The 12583-nt window shown below is 40.5% G+C and overlaps 1 non-coding gene across 1 annotated transcript; it reads right to left on the bottom strand.

The window, feature by feature from the left end:
* Positions 1-9255: 9255 nt before the first annotated feature.
* Positions 9256-9362, bottom strand: LOC131238179 (small nucleolar RNA R71). The gene has a single exon (XR_009167589.1). It is a non-coding gene; the product is annotated as a small nucleolar RNA R71 (small nucleolar RNA).
* Between the last annotated feature and the right edge of the window lie 3221 nt (positions 9363-12583).

The raw sequence follows: 12583 nt of genomic DNA, 5'->3' as shown, positions 1-12583 counted from the left end.
GTTATGGGGAAGAGAAGCAATTATAGCTAAGGTCATATTAGTTTTGACTTATGGAACCCATAATTACTTGTAAGTGATCATTACCTAGCATGGGAGATGACATCACCCCATGATGACCTAGGAAATTGAGCCATTGAGATAGGTGGGTCCCGTAATCAAGCGATCAACAATCAATATAATGCGCGGGCCACATCTTATGATCTAAGCGTCGTATTGACGCACGAGACGCAGCGTTGGAACTGCGGTGACGACGCGGTCGCTAAGATACAAGTCTCGGGTTGAGTCAACTTAGGTTTGCAGGACTCAGCTTAAGATCGCGTGCAAAAGTAGGATAAAGGTTGAAGGTTGCCAGAATTCGATCGGGAGGATTGTAGGAATCTACAGAATGGTACGAACTAGGATACGAGTCTTACATGTTATATCCAAATTGTCCATCTAATTTTCTAGTTTAGGGCATGACCTAAAAAAGAGGCAGATTCAAAGATAAGTTTTGGGCATGAACCTAATCCAAAGCTCAAGTGAGCCACACCACATAACGCAATGCAGACTGAACACTTACCATTGAAAACTTCATGTGGCATAGAAGTTTTAGAACAAGCTAATATTTGCATTTTCCCTTCATCCAAGTCTGTGTAACCTTATGAATAGGTTGGATGGTAAATAAACATCATGGTGGCTCTAAGAAGGATTCAACGGTGATCGTCCCCACTGTATTATGTGGTGTGGTCCACTTGAGTTTTGGATGTACCTCTTTTTTAGGCTCATGCCCTGAACTAATTTGAAAAAATTGATGAATGGTGTGGAACTTGGTGTTGTGCTCTCTGCCACTTTTCGGGGTGTAAGCAGGGATGAGAGGATGCCCACACCTTTTTTTATGGGACATCTTGTTATATGTTGGGCCCGGTGCTAAAAAAGTAAGCTTAGCCATGATTCAAATGGGCCATACCAATGAGAAAAGTTGGGAGTGAGACATCCACCCTTATTCTTGTAGGGCTCACCATGATGAGCATGTGAAATCCACTCCAACCACTAGATGCCATACCAATCTAGGTTTAAGGCTAAAAAGCAATCTGATAGGTTATCCATGTGAGTCACATCAAGGAAATAAGGTTGGAGGGTGAGTTTTATGGGTACACTATTTTTCTAATTATGTGATCCACGTAAATCACTGCTAAAGCTAATTTTTGGGCACTGGTCTAACATGAGGTGACAAACCTAATAGGCACACTACACCAAAATCCCTATTTAGGAATGGTTGAAAATGGTTCCTAAATGTTTTCTTTTTTTTAATTACACGCGGACACATACCCCCACACACTCACACTATCATGGAATTTCACCACCTATGGGTACTCGAACCCTTGACTAGGTGTTGAAACTCCTAAAGAGTCTACCACTAGAGCAAGAGTAAGGACCCGTTACTAAATGGTTTAGGAAAGGTTTTCAACCGTTCCTAAATAGCACGTCACGAAAAATTAGAAACGGTTGAAAACCGTAGCAAATTTAAATTAGGAAAGGTTTAAAACCATTGCAAATTTTAGAAAACAAAAAGTTATGGACGGTTGAAAACCGTTGCAAATTTTAGAAAACAGATGGTTGAAACCTATACGTGTATATATATATATAATATTTAAAACCCAAAGAATGTTGCAATACAATTAAAAAATGAATATTAAACAAATATTGTAGAACTTTACAATAAAAAGTATATAATATTTGCAGCAATAAGTTGAAAAAATTTTAATACATTGAAAAAAATCCTCTTGTGGTCCACTCCTAATGTGTCCAATACAACTATCTATCTCCAGCCCCTTTGTCCACACATCATTTCAACCAAGCAACATTGGAACCCATCTGCAACCACTACCAGAAAAAGGATCAAAGGCTATAGATAAAAGCCGTAGTTAATTTAGAAGGAATATAATAGAACGCATGCCAGTAACTTGGTAATATAAAGTGGCACTTCTTAACAAAGAAGATTTTTATGTAGGAAGAAAACTTGTAGTCCTACCAATAGACCAAGCATAGAGACTAATTAGATGAAAAAAAGAAAAAGGAAAAAAAAAGGAGAGAGAGAGAGAGAGAGAGAGAGAGAGAGAGAGAGGAGAAGAAGAAGAAGAAGCATAAATGACCAACATATTGATGGGGAGAGAGAGAGAAAGAGAGAGAGAGAGAGAGAGAGAGAGAGAGAGAGAGAGAGAGAGAGAGAGAGAGAGAGAGAGAGAAGAAGAAGAAGAAGAAGAAGAAGAAGAAGAAGAAGAAGAAGCAAAAATGACCAACATATTGATGGATTATCCTCACTTGATTCAGAAGTCCTTACATATGCAAGTCACCTTCTGATTTTATTTTCTCTCATGCAAAGCACTATGAACATCTTTTGGGCATGGATGTCTATTGGCATCCTCTTATCCTTTTTTATTTTTTTATTTTTTTATTTTTTAATCTTTAAAGAGTTTTTGTTGTTGCCTATATAGCAACGACACAATATCTTTTGAAATTCTTGTCAAGCACATATCTACAGGGCTTTAGGACAAGACCTGATGAAGTAGGAGACAGTTTAATATCATTTTGTTTTCTATTCTCTCCCTCTAACCTATTGTGTTGTGCTATTATCTCATTCAAATACTTACTAGGAATTTTTCCATTGCTAAAAGTCTTATGGAAAACAGTTACTGAGTTGTTGTTACTGCAGGAGTATTCAGAAGCCAGCTACCAATGCAATCATTTGGAAGTGCACCAAGCTCCAACATTTTGAACTTCAACAACGGTTCAACAAACATTGGAAGCAACATACTAACCTTCTCTCCAGTTGCACTACCATACCATTCCATTTCTGCAAATAATCAATTAATCAGCATCCTCATTGCAATTATGTTTCTTGCCAATGCAATTTGAAAGTAACATATTTGTAATTTGGAGCCTGAACATCCATATGGATGCTAAGGACTATACAATGTAGTTATTTCTTCTTTATCAGATTCTAAAGATATGTAATCCTATTTGTTGAAGCTATACTGATTTGTGATCTTAACCTCCTAAATTGCATTTTGATAGATAGTTGTTTTTTTCTCTTTTCTGTTTGGTAGGTAAAAACTCGGTGCTCACCCAATGGGGGCGAAAATAGAACCAATGGGGGTAATATACAATGTTCAACAAGAGCTAGTGGCATCCACACGCCACTTGTTCCATGAGATTCCCTAATTCCTAAACCCCAACCTTCAAAGAGTCCACATATCTGATCTATAACGATGATGCCCTGCACTTCAAATCTAACCCTTATCCATCCCTAAACTGCAACTACATTATTATATATCAAAATCCATAGCCTATAATTCTTCTAGTAGTAAAAAACATTAATAAGAGAAGAGAAAAAAATTGGAATTTAATAAAAGCATAGAGATAGCCATCCTCTAGTTTCTTCAATAAACTTTCTATCTAGCTAGGGCACAACTTCTGCAAGGATGCCAGTGTAGGTAGACCACCCTGTCCAGCACTTGAACATGAGCAAGCATCTGGAACATTGTTGCCAAGGCTTCTGGCTGGCCATGGCCATATCTTTCAACTATCTCAAATAGATGGAACCACAAAAAATTGCATTGCAGCATGCAATTCAAACCCAGATTGACTAGGTTTCCTCAACTGTGCTTCTCTTTTTATGTGGGTTGGTCCTAAAGACTATGCATGAGCCTGAAATCAGACTTGATTATTATGTATATATGATGGACCAGTCTAAGGTTCAACAACATTGACACCCAAACTGGGCCCATGGCCATTTATGACTGATATGGGAGAATCCATGCCTTGAATTTCAAGCCCAAACATTAGAAGGGGTCTAGTTGGTACTCCCTTGTCTACTCTCCTGTGAGGGACGAGTGTGATATATCTTTGCAAGAACAACCAAACTAAAGCTATATGGCTACATAACCAGTGTCACACAATGACCAACAGAACCACAACATTGCTTTGAGATTTTTTGTTCTCTCGTGTTAGAATTGCTTGGGAAAATGCTACCTATAAATGTGCATCTGCAGCCGCCAAATGTTGGTGTCCCACATATGCCGACATGGCACACATTGGATATCTGTGTTGTTTATTAAGAAAAGCCCAACAAATATCCTCCAACCCAAAATCAAGTCTGCTATGTGTATGAGGTGGGGCGTAGGCCACCCTTTTTAGACTAACCACTTTTGCTATTGTATGGCCCACATTAAAAATGCATTGATCTAGTTTTGGGCGATGAGATCATTTATCACGGGGCCACATGTTGAATGGTCTAGATCTCACACATGTGTGCTGCATTGGAATGTGTTGTGCTTGTGCCTGGTTTTTGCAGATGTACATATGAAAGTAGCATGTTGCTCATAGATATCTAACATTGTTAATAATGGAAGTGATACAGACTGGCTACTATTTAATAATACCTTGACATAACAAAGGAAACTACATTGAATTTAATGAAGACTAAAAACACACCTTATTAATTTAGTTAACAAAAATTCACTTGTGTTTCTTCTTTAGCTGCAAAGATGTGGCCACAAATATTTCTTTCTTCTTGACAAAAGCATTTGTTTTGCTCTCTGGATCACCGTCTTAATCATCACTATGTTCTTTGTTTTTCTTGGCCGCATTGGACTCTTCTTGAATTTTGGCTGCTCGTTTTTTCCCACCATCCAACTTAGCATGTAATTTCCTTTCAATAGGATCAGTTGGAATCCTGACTTTCACCTTGGGTGCAATGTTGGCCCCTAGTTCTACCCTTTGAAAAAGCATGCAAGAACAAGCTTTACAAACCATAATGATGAAACAATGACACGATGATTGTTAATTCCATTTGTGTGGATCCCATCCCGTCTCCACACTGCCACATGTGCCAGTGTACAAGATCCAAGCAATTCACATCTGAGTCCCCCCACATGTGCCCTGGCCCAAGTATCCGACCCTGGTCTACTCAACATGTGGGCCTCAATGTATAAAAATAAACAACTACCAACCTTTACCACATTCTTCTAGAAATTTATGTGTTGTGGTCCAACTGATGGTGGACCCATCCTATGGAAAGCTTGGATGTTCCACAAGAGTGCCAGCTTGGCCTTAGTGCTGGTATGTAAACGACGCTATGATTTAAAAGAATGTGGCACGGATACGACGAGAAATATGCAGACATGCAAGATTCACAATAAAAGAAACCTGGAAGGATAGCCCTCAAATTCAACTTCTATTGATTCATTGGTAGTTGATCCAGTCATATTATTGTGAACGTCTCTTCCCACACGCGCACACAAGCGTGGCGATGCCCTCGCTTTGTTGGCTTTTGTATTGATTTTTACTATTGTGGGCGAGGTGTGCATTAACTCAGGTATAAAAATGCTTTTTTTGTTAGCTTGTTAGTACACACCCATGTTAGTACACACACTCTATGTTAGCCACCCCCACTAGGGATCGATACCAAGACCTCAAGTGTTAAAACGAGGTATCTCTACTCAATCTGCTAGTTGAGCTATGGATCTGGGTGTAAAAAGGAAGGGTTTAAGCACCCTTTTCAACCTGCACAATGTACGGTCTCTACTTCATAAGATTTATAATTTTTAGGGATTTAATGGAACTTCAGCATTTTATATTAGCCATGCTTTGCATAACCTAGGTGGCCCGGGCAGGCAGAGATAAGAAAAAAGTTATCCATCCTCACATCACAGAACCAAGTAGCCCGGAGTGGGAAAATAAAGTAAAAGCAGCAAATATGATAAAATGCTAACTAGCCTTATGTTGAGGGTCAAATATTGCATATCAGACCCCAGTTTTTACCTGGATTTTCAAACATGATACTTTTTAACGGCCCGATTTAAGCATGTTTGTGATGCAGGGCGTATTTACGAGCATTGACTGAAAAGAGAGCTCAAAGCATGAATTTAACGCTCTGATGACACTAAAGGCAAGGGACACACTCCAGAGAACCAAGACTGAAGAATTTACATGCCAGGGATCCGAAAAAATCAAGTCATTCATGTTAAAGAGGCCCGAAATTGATGAAGAATGCAAGATCACATAGTTCCCGCCATCTGATTGGCTCAAAAATGCATGCATGGCCTAAGGGCCATAAATTAACCGCACATATCAAATTTCAGCCTTCAGATCATTGTAGAAGTGGCCCAACAGACATATCAGCCCACACATCAACAATTTAAGGCCCACCTAATGTTTGGATCTGCTTCAAGTTTGGGGTCAACACTTAAAATGAGATGGGTAAGCAGATGGTCAGTGTGGATTTTGTAGAAACATCAAGGGACGTACTTTATGCAGCGGGCGTGCACACATAGCAGTTTCACCTACGTTACACCAGACCATACAGCGGTCAAAACGGCCGCTGACCGAGCTCTCCCTCTCCAACTCCACTTCTTTCTTGGGAAAGAAACAGAGGTTCCGGTTTTTTCTTATAGGCCACCACCATGATTCGACGGACCAATCCGGACCGTCCATAAGACTTGCACGGCCCCTCTCACTCAGACCTAGGAGAGATAATTTAAAGAGGACAACTTGATCAGTTTTTAATCGTCCAATCGCAGGATGGACGGTAGGAAGAAAAGTCAGTGGGCCACACTAAAATCAGTGTAAAAACTGGCCATTCTCGACTGTTTTCTCGAGGGAAAACAGGTGGACGGTTTGGATCTCTCATTTGAAGCCGATCATGGACCCCACCATCGTCACAGCGTCACCAGCGTACGCAGGCCCTGTTTTCGCGGCCGCTGCTGACCAGTTTTGGGACTCTTATATGCCTATGGTGATGATCGGACGGCCGATCTGGTCCGTCCATCGTGTAGGCCACTCGAAAACGTCCCAAGGGATGTTATTTGTTCGAATAGAATCATAGGAGCATGGGCGTTGGGAGGATCCGTTTTTGCTGCGAAAAAAAAGACTTCTGCGCCGACTTATCTGCGGAGGTTCCTGATCGCCTACAGCAGCAAGGAGGCTCCCGTTCGCACACGGATACGGACGGATGCTTGGGCTGCCTATAAGAAAGGAAGAGAAAAGGGGAGGAAGGAAAAAAAAAGAGTGCAGCCGTGGGGAGAGTGCAGCCGTGAACAGAGGGTGTGCTCGGTTTTGGAGAGATATCTGAAGGCTGGAACGTGAGGGGGCTGCTGGAACGTGAAAAGGCTGGAATGTGAGTGGGAGAAAAAGCCTTAAGTGTTTTTTTTTCTTTCCTTTTCTTTTTGTTCCGTTTTTCTTTTCCTTTGTATTTGTTTGAGGTTCAGGCCATCCATGTGTGGCTAAACCTCTTAGCTAGGGCTAAGAGGTGAAGCTTGTAGTCTGATGGGAGAAACTTTGCTTGTGCCTATTGTTTAGATGGACTGATATTGATTTTTGTTCAAATTAAAAAGAATACTTTCAGTTATTTTTAAGGGTTTGTTGTGACTGAAATTACAATGGATCTGCGATGATTTTGAGTATTTCTTTTTCCTTTTGATGTTCATGACGTCAGGAAGCCCTGTTGTTCACCATAGTCCCCTGGGCATGGTCGGATGGCGGAATCCTTCCTAAACTTCCCTGCATTGTTGATTGGTTGGTAATTAGTCTAATTCTGTTGTTTGCTCTATCTCCTGGGCATGGTTTGATGATGGAATCCATTCTAATTCATATACCTTTCATCTCTTGAAAACTATATCAAAGGAAGTCTAGTTGATTTCCATGATTTTCGAAGCAGGCATAAGATCTCCCTGATCTCTACAAGTGGATCCTCTGAATCCCTAGTTTCCTTCCTCTGAATTCCTTAAAGTTTTAGATAATTATTCCACAATTATTCCTTAAAATTCTATTTGGTTAGATCACTTCTTAAACTAGTTCTATTTCTACCTAGTTCCAGGAAACGTACAAGTTTCAGTCCCTGTGGATTCGACCTCGGTCTTACCGAGTTTATTACTACATCACAACCCTATACTTGGGGAGTGAACAAGTTTTTTTGGCGCCGTTGCCGGGGACTGACGGTTAAGATTCTCTGAAATTAATTGGTTTTAGGATTAGTTTAAGATTAGGATTTTACTAACCTTAGTTTTTTATTTTTATTTGAGTTCAAAACTAACTTGTTTCCTGTTTTATAGGATCTTGACATAAGTTTCTCAATTGGTAATTCCTTCTTAATCTCTCTACTTTTTCTTATTTTTTTTAGAATTAGGCTTTAAAATTTTAGAAATTTTTTAATTCTAGTACCCTCCCTTCTGTAGGAAATAGTTTATTTTTAGAAATTAGGTTATTTCTTTCCCGTTTTAGAAATTAACTTTCTATTTTTATTTTAGTAACTTTCTAATTCTAACTCTCTTAGAATCTAATTTGTTTCCTAATTTATTTTTAAAATTTTTGTTTAGAAACTAACCTTCCTATTTTGTAGGCCTTTAAGATAGAAATTTCTAATTCGGTAAGCTCCTTCCCTACTTTCTATTTTTCAGTTCTCTTTTAGTAATTTACTTTCTAGTTTACGACTTTCCTAATTTATTTTAGAAGTTTCCACTTTCTTTTAGAAATCAGTTTACTGTTATCTTTCTTTTAAAGGATTGTTTTTCTCCTTTTTAGAATCTAACTTATTTTTGTTTTATTTTGCAGGTCCTTAACTTAGGGGCTTCAATTTGGTAATTTCTTTCTAACTTTCTCTCTCTCCTTCTTTCTAGATTTTCTTTTCGTTCGAATTTGATTGAGGGCTGCGAGTGTTTCATGCCCAAGTGGGCCTGTGACGACACTCGACGTCTCTTGACTGAAGGAGGATTGGTTGAGGGGTTGACTATCCATTGCAGGACTAGACACCGCTCAAAATCCCCTAAGTTAAGTGAAGTTATGGCTGAAGACCAACCTCCTCTACTTCCGCCCAGGGTGGAGGATACCCAAGATAAGAATGAGGTGCAACAGGCACCCCCGCCTCGTACTTTAAGAGATTATCTACAACCAGCGGGAGTGAGTACGCCCTCATGCATGATTTTGCCTGAAAACACAGGACAAATGGACATCAAGCCAGGAGTTATCCAACTCCTTCCCAAATTCCATGGACTTGAATCAGAGAGTCCATATTTGCATTTGAAAGAGTTCGATGAGATTATAGCTACATTATGTTTTCCTAATGTATCTGAGGATACAATTAGGCTGAAACTCTTTCCTTTTTCCTTAAAAGAGAAAGCTAAGACGTGGTTACATTCACTGTGTCCTAGATCCATTGGCACATGGAACGACATGCAGAGGGAATTCATAAAAAAATTCTTCCCACATCATAAAACGATTACCCTTAGAAAAGCAATCATGAACTTTGCCCAAAAGGAAGATGAAACATTCTTCCAATGTTGGGAAAGGTTCAAAGATTTGGTCAGTTCATGCCCACAACACAGATTTGAAACGTGGCACATTACAAATTTTTTCTACGATGGACTGACATCTTCCATGCGCCAAATGGTCGAGACAATGTGTAATGGAGAGTTCATTAATAAAGATGTCGACGAGGTATGGGACTACCTCGACAGTTTGGCTGAAAAAACACAATCTTGGGACTATTACCCAAAGTCGAACACCACGTCTAGGCCGACTCAACTAAAGGAGAAAGGTGGATTATATCTCTTGAAAGAAGAGGATGATCTCAAGTGTAAAGTGACTACGCTCATAAGGAAAGTTGAGGCCATGGAAGGAAAGAAGGATAAGGTCAATGAAATTGTTTACGGCATCTGTGATTGCAACATTCACACAACTGAAAACTGTCCTACAATACCTGCCTTTCGAGGAGTGTTGAATGAACAAGCCAATGCCGTAAATAATTATCAAAGACCTTTTACTCGACCTAACTCCAATACATACAATCCTGGCTGGAAAAATCATCCAAACTTTAGTTGGAGGAACGGACAAATGGCTACTCCTCCAGGTTTCTTCAATCAAAATCCAAATCAAGTGAAACCTCAAGAGGAACCGGTTCAAAATTCCATACAAGAGCTGGCTCAGGCAATGCGGGGAATTACAGATTTTATGCAAAAGATAGATTCTCGTATGACGGTTATAGAAAAGGGGATGCTTCCTGCACAACCTCTCCCCAATCCTAAACCGCAATACGAGATTAATGATCCCAGCTATTCAAATCAGATGGGGCATGTTAAATCCATCACCACTCTTAGGAGTGGAAAGATCATTGATAAAACTCTTCCGGTTAGGCCTGAAAAGCCTCAAGAACCAGAAGAGGACAACAATGATGGATCCAGTGATGCCCCACAAAAATTAGAACCGGAACTTCTAGAGAAGCCAGTTGCTCCGTTCCCCCAACGGTTGGTTTCACCAAAACCTCTCTCTAACTCTCAGGATATCCTAGAGGTGTTGAAACAAGTGAAAGTCAACATTCCTCTACTTGATGTCATGAAACAGATTCCTTCATATGCCAAATTTCTGAAAGACTTATGCACAACCAAAAGAAGGAAAATTATTCAAAAGAAAATCTTCTTGACTGAGAAAGTGAGTGCCATCCTGAAGCAAGACGTGCCGTAGAAATTCAAGGATCTCGGTAGCCCAACCATATCATGTGTAATCGGGAACCATCGAATTGATCACGCACTTCTTGACTTAGGAGCGAGCGTCAATCTGATTCCCTACTCGGTATACAAACAGTTAGGTTTGGGTGAACTAAAATCCACCCTAACCACACTACAACTTGCTGATCGCTCTGTTCGTGTACCAAGAGGGATAATTGAGGATGTGTTAGTCCAGGTCAATAGATTTTACTACCCTGTAGATTTTATCATCCTGGACACCGAACCCATCAATAACATGAGCACTCAGATTCCTGTCATTCTTGGTCGCCCATTCCTTGCCACGTCAAATGCAATTATCAATTGCAGGAATGGTGTCATGACTATGTCTTTTGGAAATTTGACATTGGAGTCAAATATTTTTTTCAATAACGGCAGTAACTCAGAGGATGATGACAATTTCCACGACATTAACATGATTGACTCTTTCGTGGAAGATACGACACCGCTGACCTTATCCTCCGACCATCTGGAGACGTGCCTGGCCCACTCCCATTATTTTGATGATGACATGATTAGGGAGACGTGTGCCTTGCTTGATACTGCACCGGTACTTGAAGTTAACCGGTGGAGGCCACAATTTGAAGAATTGCCACAAACCAATGTAGTGCCTCTACCGTCTAACCTCAAGCCGCCGAAGCTTAACCTAAAACCTTTGCCCTCTGATTTGAAATATGCCTATTTAGGTCAAGATGAGACATACCCGGTGGTGATCTTTGCCCACCTGGAGAAAGAACAAGAGAGTATGCTCATTTCTACTATCATTGAGCATAAAGGAGCCCTGGGATGGACGATAGCGGACCTCAAGGGAATCGATCCCTCGATTTGTACTCACCGCATATATCTTGAGGATAATGCAAAAACCGCTCGGCAACCACAACGTAGACTAAATCCAAACATGAAGGAAGTGGTTAAGGCCGAGGTTCTTAAACTATTGGACGTGGGTATCATATATCCTATATCTGATAGTCAATGGGTGAGTCCAACTCAAGTGGTCCCTAAGAAGTCCGGAATCACCGTCGTAGCCAATGCTAATAATGAACTCGTGCCAAGTAGAGTCACTACTGGTTGGAGAATGTGCATTGACTACAGGAAATTGAATACCGTCACGAGGAAAGACCACTTTCCTTTACCATTCATTGATCAGATCCTGGAAAGGTTAGCTGGTCATTCCTATTATAGTTTCCTTGACGGGTATTCGGACTACAACCAAATAGAGATAGCTCCTGAAGACCAGGAAAAGACCACATTTACATGTCCATACGACACCTTTGCCTATCGAAGGATGCCATTCGGACTATGTAATGCCCCTGCCATCTTTCAGCGATGTATGCTTAGTATCTTTTCTGATATGGTGGGGAAATATCTAGAGGTCTTCATGGATGATTTCTCTGTTTACAGTCCATCTTTTAGCGAGTGCTTGGAAAGTCTTAAATGTGTGCTGAAAAGATGTGAAGAAAAGAACTTGGTACTTAATTGGGAGAAGTGTCATTTCATGGTTCAGAAGGGAATTGTCCTTGGGCATATCATCTCGTCCAAGGGAATTGAGGTAGATAAGGCAAAAATCGATCTTATCTCTAACCTACCTCCACTCAAGAACATCAGAGACGTGCGATCCTTCTTAGGACACGCGGGATTTTACAGGCGATTCATAAAGGACTTTAGTCTCCTCTCTCGTCCTTTATGTACTCTTCTTCAAAAGGATGCTCCATACAAGTGGACTGAGCAATGTCAGGAAGCTTTCACCAAGCTTAAGGGCACGTTAACCACTGCACCTATTATGCAGCCACCCGACTGGAGCCTTCCTTTTGAGCTTATGTGCGACGCTTCTGATTATGCTCTTGGGGCGGTCCTAGGCCAAAGAAAAGATAAGAGGCCCTACGTCATTCATTACGTAAGTAGAACTTTAAATTTTGCCCAGGTGAACTACTCGACTACGGAAAAGGAACTCTTAGCTGTAGTGTTCGACTTGGACAAATTTAGGTCCTACTTGATCGGATCCAAGATCATTATCTACACAGATCATGCGGCACTTAAGTATCTTCTTT

This window comes from Magnolia sinica, chromosome 2, assembly GCF_029962835.1.
Source record: "Magnolia sinica isolate HGM2019 chromosome 2, MsV1, whole genome shotgun sequence".
In the NCBI taxonomy this organism is placed as follows: Eukaryota; Viridiplantae; Streptophyta; class Magnoliopsida; order Magnoliales; family Magnoliaceae; genus Magnolia; species Magnolia sinica.
This window is presented reverse-complemented; position numbering and strand designations above follow the sequence as displayed.